The sequence below is a fragment of the Vicugna pacos genome, chromosome 13 (genome assembly GCF_048564905.1).
Source record: "Vicugna pacos chromosome 13, VicPac4, whole genome shotgun sequence".
Taxonomy (NCBI): Eukaryota; Metazoa; Chordata; class Mammalia; order Artiodactyla; family Camelidae; genus Vicugna; species Vicugna pacos.
This window is the reverse complement of record NC_132999.1, coordinates 43,392,516-43,406,705: the sequence shown is the minus strand read 5'-3', so window position 1 is coordinate 43,406,705 and position 14,190 is coordinate 43,392,516. Positions and strand designations below refer to the sequence as shown.

At 44.1% G+C, this 14,190-nt stretch overlaps 1 non-coding gene across 1 annotated transcript; it reads left to right on the top strand.

Annotated features, from left to right (window-relative positions):
• Positions 1-12,786: 12,786 nt before the first annotated feature.
• LOC116283023 (small nucleolar RNA SNORA11) lies at positions 12,787-12,915 on the top strand. The gene has a single exon (XR_004192568.1). It is a non-coding gene; the product is annotated as a small nucleolar RNA SNORA11 (small nucleolar RNA).
• Positions 12,916-14,190: the final 1,275 nt, after the last annotated feature.

The window sequence follows — 14,190 nt, the reverse complement described above, 5'->3', positions numbered from 1 at the left end:
ACCTATCCTTATCAAGACATCTATCCTCATGAAGAGATCTCTCCTTATCAAGACACCTGTCCCTATCACATCATCTCTCCTTATCAAGTCACCAGCACCGCTGTTTCTGGGAGCTGAGGGTGCGGGAGCTGGCAGTCCCTGCCTGAGCCATTTCCCACTTCTCTGACACCTCCCAGGAGACTCCCATCTCCGAAGAGAGCCTCAATGCTTTCCTCATCGTCTCCTGGGTTTTCGGTGCAAAACAAAGACAACCTCTTTGACCTCTTCCCTTTTCTGACTTGCCTTGTTGAGATGTGCTTGTCAAGCTGACGGTGAGGGGCATGAGCTAGATACTGTTCAGGAGAAAGGAAACAAACGCGCCAGGAAGCAGTTTAAAGGCTTCCATGCCTTTTGGATGTATTAATGGCCTTGCCAAGCATTCCCATTCTTCCCGGGATGCTGACTTCTCCAAGCTTCGTGCCTCCACAGAGGCAGCCCCTGTGTTCCTTGGTCCCTCAGTCCTTCCGTTCCCCCCCCCCCCCCGTCTCTTGTCTCCCTGCCCTCCTCCCCTGCTCCCAGGCTCCCCTCATCATGACAAATCAATGGTAATTGCTTAAGTGCAGCTGTTCAATCCTCAGGCTGTTGAGAGAGAACTTAATGTCCAAAGAAGTCCCCAAGGAATCACATGCTGCTTGAATTATGTAAAGGTGAGTGGAGAAGGGTGAATTTCATATGCACAAATCCTTTCTGGCATTAAAGTTTCATGGGAAAAACTTGGACTCATATTTCTGGTCAAAGCCTGTCTTCCTTCATTCCATACACATTTGTTGGGCTCTTTTATGTACAAGACCACCATCTAGGTGGTCTAGGAGAAAAAGAGATCAATCAATCAGTCTCAGTCTCAAATCTTTCCTGCAGGCTCCCTCACTACTACATGCATACACCTTAGAACCAACAAACTGTGGTATATATCATCCATCCATCCATCCACCCATCCATCCATCCACCCACCCATCCATCCATCCGTCCATCCATCCATTTACTCACCCAGCAAGTATTTATTAAGTGTCTGCTATGAGCCAGGTTCTGTGATAGGCACTGGAATCACTGAGCTAGGTGCAAGGCAAGACATCTGTTGGAAGGCAGAAATGATGAAGGTTTTAGGGATGGTGCTGTAAAAGAGATGCTGTTTAAGCTGGATTTTGAAGGGCAAGTACAATCTGGGCAGAATGCTTATGTCCGCACCTATGAAATATGAGCAAGGTCAAGTCTCCTGTCTCATTTTCTTTCCTCTTCAGAATTTATGTGCATTCTCAAGGCTTATGTTCATTCTCAAGGTCAATTCCAGCTCCCTCAGGAAGCTCAGCCCTACAGGCTTTCCCTACCTGGGGCCATGCTTTCTCTCTGCTTTATATTGACCCCAACTTGGCATCAATTTCTTGTTCTTGATTTCCGTGACAGTCACCAACACAAAGCATTTGTGTGTAGTAGCAGTGGGTCCCTCAGTCCTTTCTGGCTTGCTCCACCTACAACCCAACCTGCAAATCTAGAGAGAGGCAGGCGGTGCCATCACTTTCTCATCCCCACGTGGATCTCAGCAAGAAGAGAGACATATGAGGATTCATCTTCCCATTGTCAGAAATGTAAGCCCCTCAAGGGTGGGGAGTTTGCTCACTGCTAATATTCCCAGGACCTAGATTGGAGCTTAGAACAGTGCCTGGCACATAAGATATATGTTGGGACTCAAGGGACTCATGACATGTATGTTGAATTTGTTGAATGAATTATTCCATTTCCCTACTCCCTTAAAACAGCTCCCTTAAACGGGAAACAAGGAGGGGGACGTAACTGCAGCAGCAGCAATGGCCATGGCACAAAGCTCTCCAGCATTAGCCCATCATATTTAGAATAAAACCCAAAGTTCTCCATGTGACCTAGATGCTCCCTTTGGCGCAGGCTGCTCCGGCCACACTAGGCTTCTTGTGGCTCCCTTGACCATGTCAGTTACACTGCTGCTCTAGGACTTGATGCAGAAGCCATTCCTCTATCCAAACTGCACTTCTCCATCACCCCACAAAGCTCACTCCATCACCTTTTTTAGGTCTCTGCTCAAATGTCACCTCCTGCCTTAGTTTCCTTGTTACACATAATACTGCCTGCCATTATCTTACATATTATTTATGGATTCCCTCTTTCCTTTGAGAAGAACAGCTCCCTAAGAGCAGGGGCTTTATTTTGTTCACCACCATATTCTCAGTTCCTGGGACCATGCCTGGCACACAGAGGACACCACCTAAATATTTGCTGTTGAATGAACGAATGGTAATGAATGAACACGGCCCCTACCACAAAGCTATGGATGAAAGCGGGACTCAGAGTGGCCTGGAAGAAAAGTCAAGGAAGTCGTTACTTGAATGAGGAGACAGAGTGTCAGTGAGAATCTTGGCAACTGTATCAAGCCCTATAAAGGGAGATCAGTTAGACCATGAGCAGTTTTCCAGGATGGTGGGAAGGTTAAGGCTTCTGCTGGTCCACGTGGTGCCCTTGTGTAAATGAGAGAAATCATGCCGTTCCTCTGAGTGGATGTAGCCTTGTGCAAGGGGCTCTGCACGGTGACTGGGGCGAGGGCTGGATTTCAGCTGACACCCACCCCCTTGGGGCGGTGCTTTTGAGCAGGGTGCATCTTTCTTCATCTTACCTGAAGAGCTCAGGGCATTGGTCAGTCAAGGTCTTGTTAGGGACAAATATGAGTGTCCACCATGGCATTTCTCTGTTGTCAAGTTTGGAAAGAAAAAGTAACAACCACCCCGAATTTGAGCTTGGTGAAGAGACTTGCCTGAAGTCACGTGGCTGTTAAAGGGCAGGACTGGGATCTGAGCTCATTCCAATCAGATGACTCAGTGTGTGGACGTGCATCATCCTCTTTCAACTCAAAGTGCAGCCCAAAGACCAGCTGTACTGGCATCACCTGGGAGGTTTTTTTTTTTTTTTTTTTAACATTTTTTACTGATTTATAATCATTTTACAATGTTGTGTCAAATTCCTGTGTAGAGCACAATTTTTCAGTTATACGTGAACATGTATACATTCATTGTCACATTTTTTTCTCCATGAGCTACCATAAGATCTTGTATATATTTCCCTGTGCTATACAGTATAATCTTGTTTATCTGTTCTACAATTTTGAAATCCCAGTCTCTCTTCCCACCCCCTGCCCCCTTGGCAACCACAAGTTTATAATCTATGTCTGTGAGTCTGTTTCTGTTTTGTATTTATGCTTTGTTTGTTTTAAGCAGAATGTCAGACCCTGCCCCCGACTTACAGACTCAGAATTTGCATTTTTACAAGATTGTCAGTTGATTTTTGCATACTTTGAAGTTTGGGAAGTACTAGATTGCTCTGGGTTTTGAGCTGTTTTATTATCTTTCTACTTAACTTGAGGCTGGGTCACTTTACTTTGTCCCTCTGACCTGTCGCCAAATGTTATCCACAGGGCCAGCCAGCTTAGAGTTCTAGGAAAAAGCACTGGGCATTTAGTTGTGTTTCAGTGGCTGTGGGATGTTGGACAAATCTTTCAGTCTTAAGAGCATAAGCTTCCTAATCTGAAAAAAAAAAAGCAATAATGACACAGCACTTTTGTGGGGCTCAAGTGACATGATGGATGTGAAAGTACCCTTGCCAGTCGTAAAATTCTATCCAAACGCACAGCATCATTACTGCCACATAGTGTAATGTGAAGGCCCCTGATGGAGACCACTCATCTCTAGGATGCTGCTTCAACAAATTAGAAGGAGGGAGAAAATGAATGGTCTGGAGTCAGCAGACTCCAATTAGCAGACTGGAATGGACACAGGAATCCACAGATTCATTTAGCTTAAGGACTGACTAGCTGACCCCTGGGGTTTCACATAGGGCTTTGATTGTGGGGTTAGCTCTAGTCTGGGGAAATTTTGAAGGTGGGTAAAAGTTAAGTGGGACATTTTCCAGAGAAAGAGACTTATAGGGGTGTCGTGTGTGGTGAGTCAGTGGAAGGGGAAACCCCCTACAGATAAAGTGCCTGCACCCCAGCACGGCTGGGGACGCCTTATCACTTCTATGCTTGGCCACTGCCTGGCCGTTACACTTTTCATGTTGTGTCTGTACGGTCTGTGCCACGTGGAAGTGGTCAGTAGCACCGCTTAGCTGGTCGTGAGCTTAGGGAATGCCATTTGTTAGGAAAACGTAGTTCAGACCACAGTGGTGTTCTTGGGAATTCAGCAGAGATCCATGAGAGAGATGGCTGGCTGGGATCTTTGCGATTCATCACTGCCCACCCCTATGAAAACGCTGGGCATAAGTGAGTGTTCAGTAAATTCTCAATAAATGGATGAATGAATGCAAACCTTTGCCTTTAGGAAGCTTTCTCAGTCTCAGTAAGACCTACAACCTAACCCTTCTGTTTTAAATTTAAGCTCAATCATCTCTGCTGCTCTCCATCTCCCTTATCCTGCTCTATTGTTTTATTTGTTTTTATCCATATCACTTACTCACCCGTAACACACTATATACTTTACCTATTTATTACTCTTTCTCTGTTTCCCACTTCCAAGAATGGAAATCTACTAGAGTATGGATCTTTATCTCTTTTAATTCACTGATAGATCTCTAAACCAGTGCTTACCACATAGTAGGTGCTCAACAAATACTTGTTGAATCAAATTGAATTGAATTAAAAGAATTTGAGAGAGTGACAGTGTCAGCCTTACATTTTTGCCTGATTCTGCCACCAAACTATTGTGTAATGAGGGGACATGCCGTCTCCTTTCTGGGCCGCAGAGTCTGCATCTGCACAGTGAAGAGGCTTGGATCGATCTCCAAAGGCACTTTTGGGTCCAATTCAGTTGCTTTTCAGGATGGGCTCAGAAGACTATTTGCACGAAGTGGTGAAGTGAGTCCTGTGAAGGAAGTGAACAGACCTAAGGCGGAGTTCTGCCTGACGCTCCTTAAGGCCTGAGATTTTGGGGGGGAAACCGACTTCTATTTCATATATGATGCTCCCAGCACTGTTTCAGGCATGTCTTAGAAATTGATTAAATGTTAGCTTCTTCTCCCTTCTTCCCATCTGGACTTAGATATCTTGTTGCCAAATGAGCCTCAACTCACACAATCACATAGCAATGGGCTGAAAGGACTTTGCAAACTGTGAAGCGTTCCTCAAATATAAAGGGTTATTATTATGGTTCCATACACACCCAACCCCTGACCTTCCTCCACACTGATGAGATTGAAACCATAGTTGCTATTTATACCCAAACCATCTCATGATTCACTGGCCTCCCTGCTTGTCAGAAATGTTGCACCTGACGAGACCAAATTCACACTGGGTTTATCAAAGTCTAATTAAAACTTGATCATCGTGTCTAACATGTTGCCTTATTATTTTGGCTTAATTAGGGCAATGAGAGGAGGCTGAAAGCAGCAACTCCAGCAGTGCTGTGATACAACATCTGGAGAGGAATGGGGCTTAGCCAGATGAGCAATTAAGTTGCGCTATACACGTAGCAAGGATCTTTGCATCTGACAGCTGTCTGGCCAGCCCCTCCTCAATAAAGAGTTTGTGAGAGCCATATTAGTGTGCCCTCCTCCTCCTTCTAAAGTATCAGGAACTAGTCAGACCCTTCAGAGAACATGGTGGCAAAGCCAACACCATAGGGAAGGTTCTGCTGTCATGGTTTTTAGTTGCTAGGGGAAGAAAAAAGGGAGCATCTGGCAGCTAGGAGAAACTAATTCTCCATTTGGCCTTGGATTTGGTCAGCTGTGGTCATGACGTTAATGTGATTCACACCAGGAGAACTTAGTCCTCTTTGAAATGCCATCACTCATCTCTTCAGTTATGAATAACCTGAAATTGGGCACTTCTGCCTCTGCTCCCAGGAATAGGCAGGAAGCATAGGGTAAAATGTTCAAACAACCTTCCAAATTCTCAATAATGCCAAGGATGCAAACTGCTCCATTAGACTCACTGTAATAGGGTAGGTTAGCTGCTGGAACAAATAGAAGCTGTAGCAGGAAGCCACTGAAATGGCTTCCAGTGATCCCTGTCTCCTGGATTTCCTACTCTGTTTGAGTGTGAGCTTTCCCTTGGTTGGAGTGTGGGCTGGACCTAGTGACTTGCTTAGAATTCAGCAAATAGATGGGATGTCAAGTCTGAGATTAGGTTATGAAAGGTTGTGTTTCTGTCTTGCTCACTGTCTTCCTGGTTCTTCTTGCTTGCTTGCTGTGATGAAGCAAACTGCCATGATGTGAGCTTCCCCATGGAGAGGTCCACATAGCCAGGAGTGGAGGGCTGCCTCTGGTCAAGAGCCCATGACCCGCCAACAATCACATGAGTAAACTTGGAAGCAGATACTTCCTTCCCTGATTGAGGCTTAAACTACTGTAGCCCTGGCAGACACTTTGATTTCAGCCTGTGAGGGACTTGAAGTAGAAGACCCAGTTGAGCTATACACAGATTCCTGACCCACAGAAATTGTAGGATTATAAATGTTTTTGTTTTGAGACACTAAATTTGGGACCATTTGTTACACAGCAATAGATAATTAATACAGATCCCAATGTGTGTAATGGCTCAAAGAAAATAGAAACTTACTTCTAGGACTTGTAACCATGCTTAAAGAGCCTCTTATTTTCAACATTTTCAGTGGCTTCCAAGATTGCCCTGGTTTTGTCCCCATTTAAGCTAGTTGGAAGGAAATAACAATGTAATGGAACATGTATGGGAATTTTTGAAAAAAATATTTAAAAATTCTGATAAAATATACATATCATAAAATCTACTGCTTTAACCATATTTAAGTGTATCATTCATTGGCATTAAGCACATACACATTTTTGTGTACCCATCACTGCCATCCCTCTCTAGAGCTGTTTCATCTTGCAAAACTGATGTATAGGAATTTTTAAGAGCCAAGCCTGGAAGTGGTACACATCATCTCCTCTCATATTTCAAGGGCTAGAACTTAGTCTTACAGCCACACCTAATTACAGTGGAAAGTGTAGTCTGTGTCTCCAAGAGAAGAGGAAACCATGGGATTTTGCTGAGAAAGAATACATACTTATGTACAAAAGTAATTACATTCCAAAATAATACAAAGCCATTATTACAATGCGAACGCCACTAACTCAAGGACAAACTAACCTACAGCCCCACATGATTACGCTGGCTCCACAGCCCATCGCTGGTGTGTGCTTAATTTTAGAATTTTAAGAGAAGACTCTAAAAAGGTAGATGGCGAAAGATCCCCTGGTGTTTCTCTGACAAACTTAGCAAAATGTATTCTAGACATGTTATATCACCATATCAGCATTCGTGCTTGCATGCTTTGTAACGGCTTTTTTAATTGCTTGGGACACTTACTAGAACCCAAGATTTTGTTCTCTAAAGGCTCTCCTCTTCTGAAAGCAGCTTTTTCCATCACTGTGTCATCACACTGAAGATGGCTAAAGTGAATGGAATTGATGGCTCTACACAATAGGACACCCTCCATTCCTCAGTTGGACGATGACTGCTTCTAAGATAGGGGCTCTAGGGAAGCCCCTCCTATCTAGAGAGGGCTTGCTTCCATTATCAAAAGCAAAGTGCCCTTTTGGGGCCATTTGAATTTTGCATTGCCTGAGATACGGCCAGAGCGATCAGTTCCATTCCTTAAGTCTCTCATTTCCAGCACCTTTTAGAGTCTGTTTTCATGAGAAAGTGTCTAACGATGAAATAAAGAAGAAAGAGCAGGAACCCTGTAATCTCTTGCAGTTTCTCTTCAGGCCCACATATTCGAGTTTGGGGTGAGAGGCTTTGCAAATTCTCTGCCTGTGAAAAGTTCATTTTAAGATCCACTGCCTTAGAAATTGCCAAATGGACTGAAATTTCCATTTCTATATGAGTAGCTGACTTCGATCAGTTTTAGGCATTCTAGCTTTACTTATTTCAGGCAGTGCCATGGTGGTATCTAAGCAACCATTCTTTTGGTATTTACTGTCTGGGTGAAGTGAACCTAGCACCCACTGACCCCATTCCTGGGGCTAGAGTCCCTGTCCTTGAGGGGTCACAATCTATGGAGAGATATAACTTCAATATAATGCAGAAGTTTGCAGGAGATGCTATGGTGGCAGAGAGGGTCATCTAATCCATTCTTGGGGAGGGAGGGGAAGTCAGAAACTTCTTAAGGTGGAAATATCCAAACAGAGTTGTAGAAGATAAGTAGGAGTTAGCCAAGAAGAGCAGAAGGACAGAATGCGTAAGGAAGAAAAGTCAACATCAGTACAGTTAGAGACATGAGGATGTGGTACATGCTTGGAATTGCAAGTAATGGGGAAAGCCACTAGAGTGGCCACAATCATAGGTTTCTGGAGTCTGACAGACTTGGATTCAAATCTACCAACTTCTTCTGTGTGATTATGGGCATGTCACTAACTTCTCTTTGCCTCAGTTTTTTCATTTGTAAAATGGGGTGATGGAAAAACCCACCACATGGGGTGGTTGAGAGGATGAAGGGAAAGGTGTGGGTGGCATTGCATCTGGACCAAATAATAAGCTGGATAAATACTATTATCTACCAGGCAAGTGTAGATGTGAGTCTGGCCTTAAGAAGACACACTTATGCTGGAGATGTAGTCTAGAAAATTATCACCATGTAGATGAACATTAAGGCATGAAAGGGAGTGAAACTCTATCCATTGGCTTTTGCTACATAGCAGATTATCCCAAAACTTAGTGGCTTAACACAACTGTGAATTACTGTTCAGGAGTTTATACGTTCTGTGTTCTCAGCCAGGCTTGGCTGATCTCAAATGGGCTTGCTCATGCGTCTGTGGTCAGCTGGCAGGTTGGCTGACTCTGGCTGGTCTCAGAGGGCCTCTGTCACCAGCTGCTTGGTTGGTTACTGGCTGAATCATAAACTGCCTCCAGGAGGCTGGCCTAGGCTTGGAACTGGCACAGCATCGCTTTGCCATGCTCTGTGGGCCAAAGTTAAGTTTAGAACAATCCAGATTCAAGAGGTAGAGAAATAAGCTCTATCTCTTGATAGGAGTTTCAAAGTTACATTATAAACAGCATAGATACAAGAAGAGGTAGAAAACCAGTACCATTTTTGCAGATAATCTACCATAGATCACATCCAAGATCAGGGCATAGAAGGGAAAAAGAAGAATGCTCAGCACATAACTGTTATTCAAGTTCAAGGAGCAGAAGACTAAATAGCAGCCTAAGTGGACATGGGAAAACCAGGAGCGTGTGCCAAGGGGATGAGAGAGTTTCTAGGAGGGAGAAGTGTTTAACAGCATCAGACTGCCGAGATCCAAGAGGCACAGTTACTGAAAGTGACAACTGGAATTTCATATGGAGACAATTCAAATGGAAGGCAATGGTGATGGCAGGTTCACAATGAAGGCAAGACTACGGTGGCTTATAGAGAGAGTGCGCAGTAAGGATTGGAGATGCAAACAGTGTTGACAATATTTTCAGAAAGTTTTAAGGAGCAAGAAGGAGAGGAATGTGGCAGTAACTAGTTAGGGGCAGAGAGAAGACTGAAAAATTCTTAAGATGAGAGTGGCCTGACAAGTTTCAATGCATTTGGGAAGGAGCTGGTAAAGGAGTGGAGGAACAATATAGGGAATGGATGGGATAAGTAAGGAAGATTCCTGGAAAGTCAAAGGGAATGAGGTCCAAGCTGAAGTGTTACTTTCACACAGAAGAGGAGGCATGTAAGGGGAGAGAGGTAAGAGAGGTAAGGATATAGGTTGACAGAAAAAAGCTCTGGTATTTCTCCTCTCTGATGGCTTGTATACTCTCTGTGAAGCAGGAGTGAATTTATCTGCTCAGAGAGAAGGGGAAGTAGCATTTAAGAGAGGGTTAAAATCTGCAATGGCCACTGTGGAGAATGAGAGAGCGCTGGCAGGGGAGTGGAGAAAGATTGCCAGGCAGCATTGAGGGTCCATTTGAAGTCGGAGACCATGAATTTAGAATGGCACCAGTGATTTATAGTGACACCAATCAGTATGGATTTCCAGCAGTGCTTAGCAACCAGAGATGAGTGATAATTGGATTCATCTGAAGTTTGTATTTTGCCAGAAGCTGAACTGGGGGAACACTGGGGCAAGAGCATTGGTAAAAGAGAAGTTGAAGTGATAAGAAATAGTACCTATGCTCTATGGGGAAGAAAGTAAAGACAGGAGGGGGCTGGTAGACAGAGAGGGAGGAACACTGGTGTTATGGTCCAGCAAAGTAACACCTCGAGGTTACCTCCAAGTGAGACAGGATGGAAGGGGGCAGGGCACAGCCATTCAAGGAATGCCACAGCAATTAACATCAAAATGGTGGAAGATTCAACCCCCAGTAGGCCTTGAGGCTCAGGATGATGAGAGATTTAACTTCTAGTAGATCTTGAGCTTCATTATACACTCATTGTAATATTTTAACATGGTGAGTAACATGCCCACAGGCACCATGACAGTCCCAAGGCTAGCCACAAAAGGTCAAAGAGTGGGAAATGGCCAACTTCCTGGGAATCCCAGCCCCTTCCCCGGGCTACTTAGACTGGTCCTTCCACTTATTAGCATATGAAGCCACCAACCCCTTAAAAACCAGCAACAGGGTGGCTCGTGGCCCTCCCTCTCTCTCCCTCTTCAGAAGACCCACATTCTGTCTATGGATTGTGTACCTACTTTTAATCTGAGCACCCAACCCGCACACCTTGTGACCTTTCTCTTGCCTTTCAATGTATCTCTCTGAGTAAATCTACCTTCACTCAACCATGGCTCGCTCTTGAATTCTTCCCTGCACGAAGCCAAGGACCCACACTTAGCGGGGCACGTCCCAGGGGCTCAACCGAAGCCTGGGACACGGCCCTCCTCACACCTCACATCTGTTTTCCTGCATCACAAGGAGTGAATTTCCCAATGCTTTATATAGGCCATGCACCTCATTCTCCTCCATACTTTGGCATCTTTTAGTTTGCTCCTCAACAAGCACTCCACGCCCCAATTACTTTAACAACTCAAAGCCCACAAAGAGCTGGAACGGGCAGGGAGTCAGAAAAGACAGGGCAGGAGGCCTTCATATCTGACCCTTCCACAGGCTGTCAGCAAATGAAACCAGCACCCACTCAGTTGCTCAAGTCAAAATCCTAAGAGTCATCCTTGATTCATTCATATTGCCGAATCCATCACCAAATTCTGCTGGCTCCAGTCCCCAGTGTACCCCATGTGCCTATTTCTCTCCATTGATACTGCCATCACCTGGCTCCAAGCCACCATTATTTCTTACTTGCACCTCAGAAATAGACCCACTGGCCTCTTTGCTTCGCCTGTTGCCCTCACAAATTCTCTGTTCACACAGTAGCCAGGGTGCTCTTTTAGGAAAATGTCAGATCAGATAGAGGGTCAACCTTGGATCAGAGGAACCATGTAGTCATGCACTCCCAGTGAGCTGGATTACATGGGGCAACAGCGATGCTTAAAAATCCTTCAAAGACTTCCCACTGCTCTTGAAATCAAATTTCTTACCAGTGAGTTCAGGCCAAGGAATCACATGAAAAGTTCCTGTGATGCGAGGAGCAGAGTAAAGAGGGAAGGCTGCAGAGTCAATGCAGGTTAGAGTGGAAGGGGTGAGGGAATGAGGGATGTTCCATGAGGCAGAAGAGGCTGGACCCCTGGGGCCTTGGAGGTGGTGGTGGCAAGAAGCGAGGGGAGTCACATTTTGAAAACAGACCACTCTGGCTGCAGTGTGGAGGTCAGACAGACAGGAGGCAAGAGAGACCACAGTTAGGCCAGATGAGAGGACATTATAATATTTGGGCAGGAGTTGATGGCAGCTGGGACTAGTAGGAGATGGAGAAAGCAAATGGCTTTAAGAGATATTTCAGAAAACCAAATGAAAGTCTTAGATCATCCATCCCACCCCTTGCTCCTATATTTTCTGGCTAATGCCTACTCACTATTCTGAGGTCAACTTCCACCTTCTCAGGAAGTCTTTCCCTGACATTCCAGGCGAGGTTATACAGAAGCCCAATAAATGTCTGTGGAGCTGACATGATAGAAAGTATTCTTGTAAAGATGGAAGAGACCTGAGCATTATATGGATGAAAGGAAAAGATCTAGTAGAGAGGGAGAAAGTAAAAAGATCAAAGAGAAGAGGTAATTGGTGGAGTGAGGCGCCCACGTAGGAGAGGGGTGTGGGATCTGGAACCCAAGTAGAGGGTCAACCTTGGATCAGAGGAACCATGTAGTCGTGCACTCCCAGGGAGCTGGGGTTGCACAGGGCAACAGCGATGCCGTACTTGTGACTAGACCGGTGGTTACTGCCTCTTATTTTAAGCTCTTTTTGAACTTCAAAATATTTCCTGGACTTCCATAGGTAGCGACAAGTAGCGATACTTTTAACATCCATTGATTGAGAAAACACAAAATGGCAGGAAGCAACATGAGTTCAGAAAATCTTTTAAATGAATTTTCTTCTTGTTAATCACAACTTTATCTTCCCTCCTTTAAAATAGCACATACAAATGTGAAACGATTTTTTTTCTCTAGAAAATGCTTAGTGCAATAAAACTGCAAATCTGAATGCCCTCTGCCCCAGACTCCTGAGTCTACAGGTTGGGAGTCAGAATCTAATTCAGACAATCTTCTAATGGGAATTGATACCATCTGTGATCGTCGATCTTCCCTCTACACTGGGACATCATAAGGGAGAGGAGTCCTGCCTTAAAAAAAAAAAAAAAATCCCCAGCTCCTAGCATAGGCCATAAGATGAAAGAGGTTTTAAAAAATTATAGTTGTGGGGTGTGCTCAGAACAGGGGTTCTGAAGAAATGGCTCCTCTGTTTACAACACACCCAACAGGAATCTGGGTTCATTGTGACAAGGGGCACAAAACTTGGGGCCTTCCTATGAACAAATACCTACATGTGTCCCCCTGCACCTCCAGATGGATGCTGGGCAGGACCAGTGGGAAGGGCTCAATAGTGGAAGAACATCCGCAGTATTGCCACCTAGAGCCTGTCCGGTCCGTGCACGGGTGGGCCATGAGCGGTCTTATAGACATGAAGGCTTTGAACCTCTTTTCAAGGGAAAAAAGAAAGAGAGTTCATATGCCATTTTGGAGTAGAGAAGATTTTTAGAGCGGTGAAAATACTTTGTACGACATTATAACAATCTATGTCATTATACTTTTTGTCCAAACTAAGGTGAGCTGTGGACTTTGGTGATTACAATGTGTCAAAGTATGTTCATCCTTAGTGTAAAAAAAAAAGGACCACTCTGGTAAATAAAAAAATAACTGCATATGTGTGGGGAGGGGGTATATGGAAAATTGCTGTACCTTCCTGTCAATTTTATTGTAAACCTAAAACTGTTCCAAAAAAAGTCTTGAAAACAAGAAAACTAAGGGTACACATTTTTGGGAAAACTTTGATTTCAGTTATATACATACATATTTGTGTATTTGCTGGATTGTGATGCAAAATATATTTTTTTAGGTCAAAAGTTTGCAAGTCACTATAGTTAAGTTACACTGGCAAATAAAAGCAAAAATTAACCTCAAAAATTATAGTTGAATGAATGAAAAGAGAATTAGTCACACAATGATTTTATTATTATTTAAAGTGAGATGCCCAGATATTCTCATGTATTCTATTTCTGTTTTTTTTTTTTTTAAGTCCTGGTATCTTTCCTCCTAGTGATTAAGATAATTCAAATTCAACCCATTTCCTGAAGGTCCTCATTTTGGATTCCTGTCTGTCTAAGCTGAGGGAGCCTGCCCTGGCTCAGGTTCATTTTTCTGTTTCTAGACAGTCTTCAGCAATGCATCATCTTAGTAAAGTGCCAGTCTCATTCACGGAGTAAAATGTACTAAATGTGCAGGCACATCCTGTCCTTTAGATGTTCCAGCTCAAAACTCACATTTCTGCATTTGCACATGCTTATTTGGCCAAATGTATCTTGTAGGACTAGTTTAAGCCACTGCGCACAGCTGACTTTTCATTTTGGACATTAACGGACAAATGTGAAGGGAGGAATCACCTGGCCTTACATGAATGAAATAAAGAGGCATTTGAGCCCTCGGCACTTTAATTGGATCCTTTTGATGAGAAAGGCCAACAGAGACACCAAATCCCAGGATGTGATTCTTCAACTTCAGGCTGTCCTTGGAATAATGGAGAGGAAGCTGGCGGTGTGAGCTCTT